Raw genomic sequence first — 10,421 nt, forward strand, 5'->3', positions numbered from 1 at the left:
GTGCTGAAGGGCCTCGCCGAGGTGGCGGCGCGGTGAGAGGCGGCGGTGTCTGTTCCCGCGGGGCCCCCGGGACGCGGGCGGTGCCGCCCGGGGCTGGTGGGGGGCTGCGGGGGGGGGGTGGCGGTGGCCTCCCCAAACGGGGCTTGCAGCGAGCGCCGCCGCCGGAGCAGGTCCGTGCCCCCCGGTTCCCACAGCCCTGCCGCGACCTGAGGCTCCGCGTTGGCGCTTCAGGGAGGCCAGAGGCAGGTCACAGCAGACAGTAATGCAGGGAATTAGCTGTGAGGGTGTCTGCTTAAAACACARGCTCTGTTTCCTTGGCTGCTCTCCTCACCTTGACCTTCCTGGGCTTTCGTATCTGTCTCAGTAGGGTGTGCGGTGACGCACATCTTGTTTTCCCCATTTRTTTCCTCAGCCCTCCAAGGATCTTGGGGTTGCTCACGACATTAACTCCCCTTCCCCAAAGAGACCTGGGCTCCGACTCCTGAACCTAGTTCCCAGCTGCAGTTACGGCACCAGGCTCCCTCAGCGCAGGATGGCAGCGGGGTGGGAGGACCAGCCGTGGGCTCCTTGTGAGGAGCCCACGTTGAGACAACGTCCAGGTCTGTGAATGAGCCAGGGACCTGCAGAGGTCCCAGGAATTACTCCTGCCACGAAGGAGAGGAGGAGGCAGGATCTCCTTCCTTCTGCCACAAGCGGAGCTAGTGGTGTAAAAAGGGGRGGGGGAAAGGATAAGAGGTACCCTCAAACAGGTTCCTCCAGCACTGTGCAGCCCACAAAATAGTGAAAGCATGAAAAAAAGGTTTTTTTTTCTTTTCCAGAGAAAAAGTGAGGGAAATTGAAATAATTCACTTTTTTTTTTAGAAGTGAGAAATAGGTATAGTTTACTGAGCACATGGACCCATGTTCATCCCACTTCAGTTCAGACACATCACTGTAGCAGTCAAATTGAGAACCCTATGATCCATGAGCGTATCTCGTGGTGTAGCTCCAGAAAGTCATTCAGCCCATCAGAGGTCTGAGTTGCCTTCCAAAGGTGCCTGCCTATTCATCAGTTACAGAGGGATTCTGTGTTTTACAGTACCCTGCCTTAAGGCTAGGGGTGCTTTAAGGCAGGWAGAGGGAATTTGCACCTTCACAAGTAATGTAAGACACGTAAGTAGGTGKTTTTTTTCTCTTGAATAGAAACATATATATATATATATATATGTATATGCAAACATCCATACAGTATATCGCCCACAAGGTTTTACAGAGGGAAATGTGTGCATACTAAAATATTTATATATTGACATGTATCTATAATGGAAAGAGAAGAATGATTTAAATGTTGGAAACAGAAGGAGCAGAATACTCTTGATCTGAAAACAGAAAGGGAAGTGGTACTCATTGTGAACAGACAGAATATATAAATAAAGCCTTAATGCTTTTCAGTTATAGAAGAAATTCACATTMYTAAAGAAGGAATTAAAAAAAAATAAATAGGCCACCTATTTAGGCATTGGTTTTAATTTACTTACCACTATTTCCAATAAAAAACATGTAAATAATTTCTACAGCATATAGGAACTGTGTATTTCATAATATTAGAAATCTTGAAATAAAGTAGCTTTATCTGAAGTACTGAAGTTGTTATTAACTGAAAGCATTCAAAAGGAATTGCAGTAATAATATAAATTAAATCATTATTCTTGTTGTCTCCAAGAGAAATTATTTCACAAATGTATGTCTTGTCAGTTCCCCAGCTTTCTCATTTTTCCATATCAGATCTCAAAAATTAAAGGCAAGCTATGATTTTCTTTTCTGAAACTCTCCAAATTTCTTTCATTTTTTTTAGATCCTCACACCTTTAAGGAAGATATGTTGAGGCAGTAGGATCCATCAGCCAGGGCATGGAAGAGTTGACAGATACAAAGCCAATTGGAATATATTCTCTCCCCTCAGAGGGCTGGGCTGCCTAAGATGAGTAGGCCTGCAGTAGCCAAAGAGGACAGTGCTATGGAGATGGAGAAAATTAGGTACATTTTCATATTCATCATGTAAGGCAATGCATCCAAATTACTGCTGTCCAGATTTGAGGATGATGCACATTCTGTGGCAAGAACTGCATTGAAGGGGCAGATGCTTTTCACTGGCATTTAACTCGTTGGCTGTTTTTCTCAGAGCAATCTTCTAAAAGTACTGAATGTGCAATGTTTTTCCAACACCACTTAATTAGTTCCAAAACAGAGCTCTTAATCTATTTCCCCTGAGGCCATCACAGCCTCCATGCAGTTCTTTCTRCTCTCCTTTCTATTTGCAAACCCCAAAGAGGGAGAGAAGCTAGTATAAACTACTACCACTTGCTAGTATGAACAAGCTGCAGTGACTATATTGGGACTGATTAGCAACTGAAGGACATTTAATTGGGAGCAGAATTACCTCATTTTTTTGTGGAAATACTTCACAAAAGCAAAGAGCAGTGGGCCTGTCCTCTATGTGACTGCTCCTTCCTGTTGAGCTTTCTGCAAGATCTTGCAGATTGCTACCTGAACAAGGTAAGGCAGAACTTGCTTATATTCACTCTCTTATTGGAAACTGATTTGTGATATCTGATCCAACTCCTACAAAAGTCAATGAAAGCCTTTCTGTTTATTTACTTTGATCAAGTGTCCAGGGAGGCCACATGGTGCTACAAGCTGTTCCAACCTTAGGCCTCACAACATAGAAAAACATAAGTGCTGAATATATAGTCAGATGGCTTACAGACCTCATTCTAACAGGCCACTGAAGACATTTTTCATCTTTATCATGAGTTTCTGTCTGTTGATGTAGCAAATCATGCTGAACTGCTTTGTTTTTCATTAGAGAACCAGTAGGGAACTAGCAGCACTGAGAGGAAACTAAAGTCCTATGTGTATCTTTTAAAATACATCATGCGTTCACATCCTGTAGTGGTGAGTCTATTAAAAATACTCAAGTTGATGAAGCAGTATGCTGAGAAAATATAAATTCTATTTATCATGTAAAATTTCATCTTTGGTTTAAACATCTGAAAACTGCAGCTATGCCTACATTTACTGAACAAGTTTCTATACAGTTCAGCATGTAATTCAGGTATATGGAAAGCAAATCATTGCTTATGAGTCTTTGCACATGCCTAAACAATGCCTAAACCCTACATAAATCCTGATCCAACTTATCTGTTATTTGGTCCAACTCTGATAGATTGTCTAGTTTATTAATACAAGTATAGACACATTTTAACTTGTGAAGAAATGCTAAGMAGCAGCAAATGCTGGAACACAATATTTAGGGAAATAATTTCTCAAGTTTCTGTGCTGAATAGAAGTCACCATTTTCAGCAAGATCCTCATGGGTTTGTCTAATAAAATGTGTACAGTGCTTCACTAGAAACATTTTTAAGCAGCTAAGATTTACATCTATGTGCTTTTTACCTCTGCATACATTCAGTTAAAAGCACACATAAAAGCTGCAGGCTCTGAAAGTCCACAAGTCATTAGTGCAAGAACACATTTTGAACAGTAAATGAACAGGGAATGAAAACTTACATACAAACTGATGAAAAACAAAAAGAACAAGTTGTACTTTTCTGAGCTGATGATGGAATTTTCACWGAATTACAGAATCACTAAGGTTGGAAGAGACCTCTGGAGATTATATAATCCAACTCCCCTGCTCAGAGCAGGAACAACTAGAGTCAGTTGTTCAGGGCTGTGTCCAGCTGGGTTTTGCATCTCCAACAATGGAGACWCCACAGCTTCTCTGCCAACTTGTTCCAGTGTTTGACTACCCTCACAGTAAAAAAAAAAATTCTTCTGTTTAAATGAAATTTCCCATGTCCCAGTTTGTACTCATTGCCTGTCATGCAGTCACTGGGCACCACTGAGAAGGGTTTGGCTCTGTCTTCTTACTCCCTCTGATCAGGTGTTTATACACATTGATAAGGTCCCCTCTGAGCCTTCTCTGCTCCAGGCTAAACAGTACCAACYCTCTCAGCCTCTCCTCGAATGTCAGATACTACCAGCTCTTAATCATCTCCATGGCCCTTTACTGGACTCGCTCCAGTATGTCTGTATCTTGCTTGTACTGGGGAGGCCAGCACAGGACACAGCACTCCAAAGGTGGTCTTGACAGTGCAGAACTGCTGGCAATGCTCTTCCCAGTGCAGACCAGGATGCTGTTGGCCTTCTTTGCCCCAAGGAGTCATTGTTTGCTGATATTTGCTGATTTTCTGTCCCCCAGGTCCTTCTCTGCAAAGTTGCTTCTCAGCTGGTCAGCCASCTGTCTGTACTGGTGCATGGAATTATTCTTCCTGAGTTTCAGGACTTTGCATTTCCCTCTATTGACATTCAGGAGGTTCCTCTCTGTCCATTTTCCAGTCTGTCAAATTCCCACTGACTGGCAGCACAACCATCTGGTGTATCAACTATTCCTCCCACTTTCATATTGTTTGCAAACTTGCTGAGGGGGCACTCTGTCCCAGTATCCAAGTCATAAATGAAGATATTAAACAGTATTGGCCCCAATATCAATCCCTGCAGTGCATCACTAGCAACTGGCCTGCAGCTGGACTTCGTATCACTGATCACAACTTTTAGAGCTCAGCAATTCAGCCAGTAACTTCAGCTGTCCATTTATTTAGTTCATACTTCAACAGTTCGCCTATAAGAACGTTATGGAAGATGGTGTCTAAAGCCTTGCTAGAGTAAGATAAACAACATCTGCTGCTCTACTCTCTTCCACCAAGCCAGTCATCTCATTGTAGAAGGCTATCATGTTGGTCAGGCATGATTTCCCCTTTTATGGATCCATGCTGACTACTCCCAATCAACTTTTTGTTCTCAATACATTTGAAAATGTATTTCTAGGATTATTTGCTCCCTYACCTACCTAGGGATCCAGATGAGAGTGACTGGCCTGTAGGTCCCCAGATCTTCTTGCTTGCCCTGGTGGGATGAGGTGAGGAGATAGCACTGACATTTGTTTTCTTCTAGTCATAGTTAGGAGGTTTGTCTCCTGATCACCTTGACCTTTTTCAAATAACCGAGAGTGGCCTCACAATGACATCGGCCAGCTCCCTCAGCACCCATGGATGCCTCCCATCAGGTCTCATGGACCTGTGTATCCTCAGGGTCCTAAGATTCTTAAAAGGCAAGTCTTACCGGTAAAGACCAAAGCAAAGAAGGCATTGAATACGTTGGCCTTTTSTATGTCCTTTGTCACCAGGCCCCTGCCCTAGTCATCAATGGGCCCACACGTTCCCTAGTCTTATTTTTTCTGTTGATGTGCCTTTAGAAGCCTGTCTTGTTGCCTTCACATCCCTCACCATTTGGCTCCAGGTGGGCTTTGGTATTCCTAACCCCATCTCTTCAAACTTGGACAATGCCTCTSTATTTTTCCTGGGTCACTTGCCCCTGCTTCCTTCCATCTCTTATATGCTTCCTTTTTATGTCTGAGTTTTGTTAGGAGCTCCTTGTTTATCCACAAAGACCTCCTRCTGCCTTTGCTTGACTTTCCACATGGCAGCATAGACTGTGCTTGAGCTTGGATTTCTGGATATTAAGATGACAAAGTATATTCAAGAGAGGCGCAAAACATACCYACCTCTCACAGAGGAATTAGTTATGAAACATTCTCTGTTCTGCTGTTCCAAGAGACTTTATTTTTCTATTTCTTTCCACTGTCACTTTTACAGGATAAAGTAGGTAAGGTTTAGAAGGGATGTGGAACACACTGTGAGAACARTGAGAACTGCAGTTACAACATATGTCAAGAATACAATAATGAAATATCCTGTAAAAAGAAAAGAAGTCTTCYAGAGGTGAATTCATTGTTTATGTGACTGTTGTCAGTTTGAATTAAATTTTCAAATACTAAGCTCTGAACAAAGAGACAAAATGCRGTATTGTTCATTTGTTTTTAATCTCCAAGCATTAACAAACCTGTTTTTAGAAAGGTAATCCTTTCTGAAAGATATGAAATTTTAATCCCTCCTACCTTAAATGKATGTGTGTGTGCATATATAAATACCTCTATGTATCAAGATACAGGTAAGTATTTATGTTTTTATACAGAGATATTCACTGTTACCTACTCTTGATACATTTTTACGGTGTTTTCCTTAAAGATCCAGCATACAGATAATTACCTGAATATCTATTTGAATTTTAAATAAAAGTACATACTTACCTGACACCTTCAGAGACTCAAATGCAGCATAAACAGTGTTTGAAACAAATGAGGATTTAAATGCCTAATGATAGGAAAGGATCAAAATGCTTTGTAAGTTTTATCAAACAACACAAAGTCTATTTTTAATTTATTTTAAAACAATATTTTGATTTTTTGAAATTTGCACGACTTCTGGCATGAGGTTGTCATTAAGTGCGTTTTGATAGAGGCCCTAAACCCCACATTAGAGATCGGAATACTCTTGCAGTGTCTCAAACTTTAATTACTAAAGGCACGTCTGAAYTGAATACCATGAAATGAAGGAGGCAAGGGAGAGGGAATCTGACTGATGAGCCAGCAGTAATCTCAGTTAGAAAAAAAGACAAACGTAACAAGTCAAATGGAGTAGAAACAAGAGAGGGCAAGCTTCCCTGGCACTCAGGCCTTTTCAACACACACGATGTTTTCTGGGGATCTAACGCTATCCACAGGCTAATCTAACCCAGATGCAAGGTGCTTGGAAAGGATCTGGAGCCCCTGAGTAGATCCAGCTCAGGGACTGGCTTTACATCTCTCAGATTCAAACAGTGGATGAAGCCCTTCAGGCTTAGATGCATGCCTTTAACAGCGACAGTTAGKCCCCATAAATGTAATTTGTCCCTAAATCTTTATTCTCTATATTCATTAATCCTCATGAATGACTGAAATAGATAATTGAGAAAAGAATCTAAGATTAAACTGAACCATTAGGCTCAACTCAGATTATCTGCAGCATGTATCCCTATTGGCACAGGATGATTTCTGGAGCTGTTCCTCAGGGTTCATGGCTTAACTAGCATCAGTCAAAACACGCTGGACAGGAGAGGCATCTCTTGTGCACAGAAATAATCTTACAAGAGTAACATAACATTTGTGCATCACTTCAGCACTCAATAGATAACTTGTATAAGTGCTAAGGTCTTTTGCTAACACTCTGCAGGGGAAGAATTTCACCYCAGGAGAAGAGTATCAAAACTTGGCCTCAGCGCTGAGACTTAAAAATGCAAGGAAAACTTCCTGTCTTGCCCTCAATGTTACCAAAACTCAGCAACATGTACAGAAAAATAAACCAGGGCAGATTAAAATACTCTTTGCATACAATTATTGCCCTTAGGAYAGAGTGAAAGAAAGAACATAAACTGGTGATAATCATGACATTCCCTGTCTYGTGGAAGGGTCCCTTGCTATTCTGAAGAGGAAGAAGTAAAACAGAGTGGGGTAGAATTAAAATAGGACAGGACAGAGTAGAAATGAATCAAATGGAACAGATGTTAGCAGTTATGGTAAAAGTGATCATGATGAGATCAGAAGCTTGGCTGAAGCCACGAGCACATATCAGTTATGCCATGTGGCATATGACAAATGCATTTGAGTCATCATTGACTTGGGTTAATTTAAAATGAGAGACTGAGTGGTGAAGAGCTCTGGGCTTCATTACTAGTACTGTGATCTCAACAGCATAACCAGCTTGTGATGTTAATATTTGTTTTTTCTCCTCCTCAAAATAAAATAATTAACACTTTTGGGAAAAGAATAATCACTAGGAAATACAGCTGTTCATACAAATTTGTAATTTTCTTCTTTTTCCAGGAATTACCTCAATTAGCTCCTTGGATGTTAGTTTTATTACATTCATCAGTATCTGTCAGAGTTTTTTTTTTTAAAAAAAAAAAAAAAAAAAAAAAAAAAAAAAAAAAAAAACAAAAAAACACACACACACACACACACACACTCTGGTAAATGCCCTCAATTACTGTTCTAGAGTAATCTCATTAGCCTCTAAAAGAGCAAATTATGTAATTTGTTGCCATAGCAGTGGAGTTTGCAGAAGCGAGTGGTGACCTGCATAGAGAATTAGCACAAACCTGATGAGCATGTATCAGGACTATTATAAGATCAARAGATTTGCTTTACTAGCCCTAAGAAACACATCATTAATGACAACTACCATGCCATATTTATGAAAATTAGTGTCATCCTGGTTGAATTAGGTCCCCTTACAATAACTTGAGTTTTTTGTTGCCTGTAGTCTCAGACTTGTGCAGAGCTGTTCTTGCCAACCACATATATAGCTAAAGTAAAAACATATTGTAGTGTTAGTAAAGCTTTAAGAGTTACAAAGAAGAATGTCCCCAAAAATTGCCTTCTTAAACTTATCAAGGCATGATAGCCTTATCACACATATGACGCCGAGATGGACAATAGGAAAATCCAGAGCAAGAATTTTGTTTTGCTTTACTATTTCTACATATAGGTAAAAATGCCAGAGCTGTTCAAAGAACACCRAAAGCCACGTTTCTCCCTGATAAGGGATTCTGCTGCACAGAAATAGTGGCAGAGAGCAAGAGAAGGCAYAGATTTCTAGGAAGGAGTTGAGGAAAAGTTACGCAACATTCAATGCTGCTAAAATCTTAGGCATTTTATTGCATGTAGACTCCCTGTGTACTGTGTGACCCACAAAGAGAAGCAAGCCTTGGCTCAGGAACAAAAAGCGTTGACTGACCTTACTCATGTCCTTCAAGACTAGTATGTTGGTAGCTTAGTATTGTATTATCCTAGCACCTAGTAGTACTAAGTAGTACTAATACTAAATAGTATCCTAGTACTTAGTACTAAATTATGAGGGTAATACCTAGGATACAATTTACATATCCAGTTTAAAGTCAGCTAGCTAGTCCCTCCCCCAGACCAAGACAAAGTGGCTTGCTCCAGATGGGATTCCAGAAGCTACAAAGATAAACTGATTCAGTTTATCATGGACTAGAGCATYAGGGCAAAACAAGTAGTGAACTAAATTGACAGAACAGGTGCACCCTTAGAGCAATCTGTAGGAAAGCTGCTGCAGCTTATACAGGAGTGTCCACATTTTTCTCATCTGCCAACACTTACAAATTTTCAAGTGGAGGTGTTGACCACTCTATCACAAATTTAAGTCCAACTGACAATTGGTTGTTTTCCCCGGTTACTTTTTGTAGACCCAGTGAGCCTGTGCACCATACTTTCGGTACTACCGAATCTCTTAAGTAACAGTGGAACCTCACCTGGAACATCCATGCTTGGAAAGAGGCAATCTAGTGGATGAAAGGTACCATTAACACTTCCCCTTCTATTACTCTGAGCTGTAATGAACATTTTAGCGTAAGTCTGTACTGCAGCATGTAACTATAACCACAGACCATGTACACATTCCAAAGTTTAATCCAACTCAAGACCTTATCTTAGCTAGAACGGCTGTCATGTTTCTATGGAAACATAGGTTTTGGCAGTTTACTGTTAGGCACTACTGCTGGTAGCAAGTTCCAGGCTGGCTCTGGCATGCCCGTAAAATGCAAACCATTGATGTAGATATGCCATGAGAAACATAGCAAGGATCTTCCTGCAAAGGTCTACATCCACCTGCTGCTATTATGCTGCCTGACCCTGGGCAGGTGCTTTGTTTGGTGCTCCCAGAACTTCACTGATGTCCTCACACAAAGCACAGCACTGTTCAGAGAGCCCTGACCTAGCAGGGAGCCCCAGCACTGTGGTACCCAGTGTGCTGCAAGTAGGGTTGTTGCCACTGAAATGCAATTGCCAGATGTTAAACACTGGTGGGCTTTTTTACTGAATTTCATCAAATACAGCACTCACTGCTCCACTCACGTACTCCAAGTACTCATTATAACCAGGCAACCTTACTATTACAATTTAAAAGTACAAATACAACAACTGAAAGATAGCATATCTTAGTGATCTATTTAGTTACTACCAGGTGAGATATACATGACAACATTAGGTATTTTAGCCAGCACAAATAAGTACACTGAAATATTTAATACAGTTTTTATAAAGATTTTGCAAAACAGGCTAATTGATTTCAGTGGATATATTTATGGTATGCAAGAGCAGTGTTTCACAGACTACTTGTCCAGCTATATTGCAGTTACTGGCATTTTTTTTCCCCCTCTGAATACCATGAATGTAAATCCCCATCCAATACTCATTAAAATCTACAGAAAACCTTCCACACACGTAACAGCCTCAGACCAGGCTGTTACATTCAAGCAACAGAAGTATGGTGCCCCCTGTCCACCTCCCTCCCCCCCAAAAAAAAAAAGAAAAAAAAAAAAAGCACCATTTCTTTAAACTATGAAGGTGTTGCCATTCTCACTCTGAAAACTCTAATTATGGTTTAAGGCCTCAAGGGAACTCAAACATTGTATAGGAAGATC

General features: G+C 40.9%; 1 long non-coding RNA gene across 1 annotated transcript in view; it reads left to right on the plus strand.

Annotated features, from left to right (window-relative positions):
• Positions 1-10,421, plus strand: part of LOC146588724 (uncharacterized) — an 18,400-nt gene continuing 7,979 nt past the window's right edge. The window contains exons 1-3 of the long non-coding RNA XR_014897367.1: positions 1-32; positions 1,835-2,015; positions 9,186-9,295. This is a non-coding gene — a long non-coding RNA (uncharacterized LOC146588724). The remainder of the gene's footprint in view (positions 33-1,834; positions 2,016-9,185; positions 9,296-10,421) is intronic.

This window comes from Rhea americana, unplaced genomic scaffold, assembly GCF_003343005.1.
Source record: "Rhea americana isolate MKP2758 unplaced genomic scaffold, rheAme1 scaffold_5, whole genome shotgun sequence".
NCBI classification, from domain to species: domain Eukaryota; kingdom Metazoa; phylum Chordata; class Aves; order Rheiformes; family Rheidae; genus Rhea; species Rhea americana.